This window comes from Echinops telfairi, unplaced genomic scaffold (genome assembly GCF_000313985.2).
Source record: "Echinops telfairi isolate 266 unplaced genomic scaffold, ASM31398v2 ScPeMD7_7469;HRSCAF=8507_1, whole genome shotgun sequence".
Classification (NCBI taxonomy): domain Eukaryota; kingdom Metazoa; phylum Chordata; class Mammalia; order Afrosoricida; family Tenrecidae; genus Echinops; species Echinops telfairi.
The window spans coordinates 12195349-12201348 of NW_022111373.1; positions in this window are offsets into that span (position 1 = coordinate 12195349).

The following is a 6000-nucleotide window of genomic DNA, read 5'->3' on the forward strand; positions in this document are numbered from 1 at the left end:
GGGGAATATGGCATGGTTTAAAATCAGGAAAGGTGTGTTCGGGTTAGATCCTCTCACGATACTTGTTCAATCTATATGCTGAGCAAAACATCAGGGATGCTGGATCATATAAAAAAGAATGTGGCATCAGGACTGGAGAACTTTTATTAACAACGTGCGGTATGTAGAGGACACAACCTTGCTTGCTGGGAGGGAGGAGGACTTGAAGCACTTGCTGGTGAAGATCAAGGGCTGTGGCCTTCAGTGTGGATGACAACTCAATGTAAGGAAGACCACCATCCTCACAACCGGACCAGTAGTAACATCACGATAAATGGAGAAAATTTGTCAAGGATTTTGTCTTACTTGTAGCCACAATCAATGCCCATGGAAGTAGCTGACAAAAGCTACAAAAGGTGAATTGCATTAGGTAAGTCTGCTGCACTAGCCCTCTTTAGAGTATTGAAAAGCAAGCATGTTTATTTGAGGATTAAGGTGCACTGGACCTAAGCCATGATATTCTCATCATATGCTTATGAACTTGGACATTTAATAAAGACATTTGATAATAGAAAGACACATCTGAATTGTAGTTCTGGAAAAGACTATTGAAAATACCATGGACTGCTAAAAGGATAAACAAATCTGTCTTGGAAGAAGTAAGGCCAGAGTTCTCCTTAGAGGCAAGGATGGCAAGACTTCATCCTACATACCTTGGACTTATTTTCAGGCAAGACCAGTCCCTGGAGAAGGACATCACATTGGGTAGCATGGAGGGCAGCGAAAAGAGGAAGGCCCTTGAGATGGTTTGGCAAGGTGCTGCATCAGTGGGTTCGGGCATAGGAACAATTGTCAGGATGTTGCGGGACCATGCAGTGTTTTCGTTGTGTTGTGAATAGGGGCACTATGGTTTTGCGCCTACTTGATGCCACCTAATGACAACAGCAGCCTCTTTCTGTGGCCTAGGGTCAGACCCATGATCAGGTCCTTTTAATAGGAAGCCTTTTTCCTCATTAATACCTGGTCACCAAGCAAAGGGGCAAATAGCTTGTCATGGTCAATGGTTCCAAGTGAAGGAGGCATGCTCAGAAAACGAACTTGAAAATTAACTGCTCAAGGCGAATTCCTGCAATTCCAATGGCCTTCCCTATGATCTTGGGTCCACAAGGCTGTCTTTCTTAGAAAGTGTTGCAAAGGAGTGCTATTGGTCTGTGCTGTGTTGTGGACAGGTTTATAAAGCTTTCAGCTGGGAATGTTTTTTCTTATACCCTTTTACCTCCTAAATGTTTGAGAGACCAGGGTTGATTCAGTAGACAATATAACAATAACTGTAAAACTGAAAAATAAAACTAAACCAACTGAGAATGCAAAAAAGAATGATGATGTAAAACAGTGTTTATTATGTAATCATGTATACATGGGATCATGGGACGAATCCCACTAATCAGTACCAGTTTCACAAAGTTGGCGTCCTGACTTGGAGAGACTATGCGCTTGACGTGGGTCACCCTTCTCTGTGGGCTCAGTAGCTTCGAGGCCTCCACTTCCCCCAAAGTGCAGCCACAGTACACAGTGATGGCAGACCACTCGCTGAGCGCGCGCCACATGGAGACCACCATGAAACTGCTGAAGACAAGCGTGCAGTCCCGCCTGGGCCTCCATAAGCAGTATGCATCCCTTGAACACTGCATTGTGCCCGTTACCAGTGGTTGCCAGTACCTGTCTGGTGAAGAGGGTGAAAATGGCCCAAGAGGATTACATGGAGCTGCATTTCCCCAAAGATGTTGTGGAAGCGGGCCTGGTGGAGCACACGTTTCTACTCCATGGCCCTCATCGAATGGGGCACAGCCAAGCTCCAGGCAGTCATAGTGCTGAGCCGTGGCTGCTCCTCCATCCCCCGCATTTTCCAGCTCTCTCTTTTTATTTTTTGATCAGGTGACACTTTCATAGGCTAGACACATAAAACCTACCCCGCCCCCCGGGCCCCTCCCTAACCCCTCACCCTCACCCCACCAGCTCCGCACAGAGGTACCACCCAGCAGGGGTCAGCGATGGCTGAAAAATCCTTGAGGGTGTTTATGTTTAAAAGGCTTCATCCTACTGGGATCCCTGAAAAGCCCCAGACACATCTCCTGGGGAAACGCCTTGGGCCCTGCCATGCTGCCCGTCTCCAGGTGGACATCTAGGAGCTCGCCCAGGCGCTGCCACTTCCTTTGTACATAGCAAAATCCAGAGAAAGTGTCAGGTAGATAAAAATCATTAAGCAACGTGGTGTACATTAGCTTTCCAAAATGTAACATTTGGAATTTTAAAAATCAAAGTGAACATTGGGATAGCAGTAACTTACAAGGTAATTATGGTTGGCAAAGTAGGCATTGCTCTTTTTCCTCCTTAGATATTGGTAATATGTAGTCTATTGTCAATAATTACACAGGATATATGGCAAAAAGATTTGGGTGATTAATTAAATACAAAAGTTTGGCAGCACATATGTGGAAGTGTTTATAAAGCAGTTTGGAAATAAGACTGCAACAAATTCAGGTTAATATTCTTCCCAGAACTGGCTGGTTCCCATCCAGATGGGCTTATGGACAGATGCTGTGTTTTGGAAATGCTGAAAGCACATAGCAGCTATTCTTGGTGGTATCAATTCAAACTTGATCTGTACGTAAAGCAATAAGCCTAATCTGTTTTGGTTTTCTTTTTCAACAGTAAGTCTTTGGGTACATAATTCTAGAACCCAGAAAATGATCAAGAAAACATTGATACAGACTTTACTTCAAGCTCTGTACGCAATATTTGGAACAGGGGGTCAACCGTGCCCACACGCAAGCCATTAGGAAACCTGCCAGTACCAGATTACTGACTGAAACAATATGAGATGGGGTTTAAAATGTTGTGTTTCTAAGGCCGAATCTGGACCCCTTACTGGTTCTTTACCAATAATATTTGCCAAAGAATCAACTCTACTTCATGTTTTGTCTCCAAATGTTACCTCATATAATATGGGGGATTGCTATTATTTTAATTATACAAGTCACCCTGAGTTTGCCAGGAGACCTTTGTCGCCCTCTTTATAGAACTAGCTGATGAGAGTCACATTTTAATGAGAGTGATAAAAGGAACAAGAGAGAGAGAAACAGTGCTGTGTTTTGAGGTCATTGGGGAAAGAGAATCCAGGGACCCTGAGGAGTTGCTGCATCTACCTGTGGTCGGGAGACCACTTCTGCGGGGTTCTGAACCTCGTTAACTGCCTTTGCTTTGCCCTGTGACCGGAGCTGGCCAGAGAAAGCTCCATCAACTCTGAGGAATGTCCAGTGTTGCCGCCCTCCGTCAGCAATCAGGAGTGCCGGCCACTGGACAGGCCTGCCGGTTTTGGCACTGGTGGCGAGTCTGGTCATGGGATTAAACATAGCTCATAATGTTCTTGGAAAACAGAGAAGTTTCTCCTGGCTCCCCAAACTGGTTGCCGGTGGAGGTAGAGGGTATTTCTGGGGAAGCCATTTGTCTTACTGCCCTTCCAGAATGAGAGGCTCCTCCCTCTCCATGCTCACTGCTCTCCAAGTCAGCTGTGCATAAGCAGAGGGCTCTATCTCCCTGTCTTTCTGTGGTGATGGGTCATCACCTCCCTGGAAGGCAAGCTGGTTCCTTTGTGTCAGGCCCGAGCATGGGGACTTGTTGGATTGAAAGATGAAGGAGGCACCAAGCCCATGGGACCTCAGAATCTCAAACCCAAACTCCTTGCCTTCACGTGGATTCCGACTCAGAACTTTAAAACAGTCCCCCAATTATTGACTTCTTAGTTCGTGCCAAGCCTGGTGCTAAGGGGCCTTGTGTCAATTGTTTAATTGAAGTTTTACAATAACCCAAAGAGGCAGGTAGGATTAGCCTCATTTCAAAACTCCATAGGCTACCTGTTGAAGTTTTCAAGCGTTTTGGAAAACAGCCCGACTGAAATCGGGCTAATGAGATTGCTCCTCAGCTAACCAAAATTCTATTCGCTGGAATCCCGTACAGACATTTTAGGATTTCCAGGAGCACCGTTCCTGTGTGCGCCAGCTGGCCACGGAGGCAGCCAACATTCCTTGGGCTGCACACCCTTGAGGGGAAGCTGGATGGAGCCCAGCCTCAGCACAGCTGGCTGATGAGCGAGCCTCGATTTTCCCTCTGGAGCTTCGCTGTCTGCAGGTTTATGATGCTCAGGCTTTTGTTAAATCCGGCTGGACTGTAACTGAGAATAAGGCTTCGCCTCTCTAGCAGGCTTGTTATCTGACTGTATTAAAATATTTTACAAAGTGTTTAAACCAACCATCCTCATCCTCTAGTATAGGAATTTCATCCATTTGGGGAAAAGCTGAACAGGTTGAGGGCCTTAATAATCAGCTATCTGGGGGTGGCGGCAGCTGAACCATTAATATCTAGCTATTATGCAAGATGTAAGTGAAATGTTGACAGAAATATTTGTTTTGTTTACCACATTAAAATGTGTCACACTGATGTGGTGTGATCCAAGCCATGTTCACTTTTCATGCTGATGCAGCGAAGGTAGCAATAGCTGCAGCCCCACCATTTGCTCTGCAGGAAAGTGAATATTCTAATCACGTTTCACATGTACATGGGTCAGAGACATCCACATGAAAATTTGGCGAATTATGTTGACCTCCTGAGTATTAGGAAATAGATTCTGAAGCTAACCTACCTGGTTTTGAATCCCAACTCTGTTTATTTACTGCCGTGGTGTCTTGGGCAATACACTATGCATCTCGATGCCTCAGTTTCCCCACCCATAAAATGAGGGCGTTAAAACAGTTCCTACTTCATAGATTTATCAGTGAATATCAGATAAGTTAATGTATCTACATTTTTTATAATGAGGCTTTCTACACCCATAAAGAGTTAGTCTTGGAACCCCACTGAGGCCGTTCTACCCTGTCCTTTAGGGTCACTGTGAGTCAGCATTGAATTGATGGCGTGAGGGGGGTTGTTTGTTTGTTTTTGTTTTAAAATGTTATGGACAGCTCTATGTGTCGCTACTCTGAATAGTAATGTGATAAATCTGTATGGGAAGTAAACGATACTATAGCCTCAGTAATGTTTGTTATTTTCTACATACCCAAAAAAGCATTTATTCCCATGTGGATATTCTATTTTACAACGGAATCAGGGAGAAAAATCACTCATCTGGAGAACTAAAGTACCGCTGGGTTATCCCGAAGTGTAGATGACTTTCTCAAGGTCAAGGAGGAAACTTGACTTCTGAAGAGAACATTGTTGTGAGTCATCATATTACTGTCCAGTTTAAGTGAATGAATTACATTTCACTTATATCTCTTCCTCAGTAAATCCAGTTTTCTTTGCTTCCTCATACATATTATCTATACTAAAATAATTGGCCCAATCTTCCATTATTCTCCTCTTTATGCTTTAATTATCTATTGGTAACCAAAATTTTATCTGGCACTCGCGACAAGCCTCACCACTTTACTTTACCATTAACATCGCATTTTTTTCTTGCTTAAGCACAGCTTCACATTCAGTAACCTACCCTCCTTTTCAAACTTTGATGGCCACATATGGCTTCAAGACCCTACCTACTTGCTTCCTCTTTCTCCATATTTTCTGGTCAATTTCCCCTAGATTTCAGTCTCTACCAGGAGATTTCTCCTCTAGGAATTTTGACACAAATTCTACAACTTTAACGTTTATCAATCATCAGTTCGCATATATCCCATCCCATTGCCCTCTGATAAATATGTGAGGGGTTTCCTTGTTCATTTTGAATAGATACATACAAGCAGAGTAAAATCTTCAGAATTAAATGTGACTGACAGATAAATAGTACCCAGAAGGTTGAAGCTCCCTCCCTGCCCCCCAAACAAGCAATGGCTTCTATATATTTCTGCCAACATATATAGCATTTTCTACACTGTTCTAGAGCCCTCAATGGGTCAGTAGAGCAGATTGCCAGAGAGCCAGATGTTGCTGTTGGAAACATACCAGCAACACCAGTGCACACAGTCA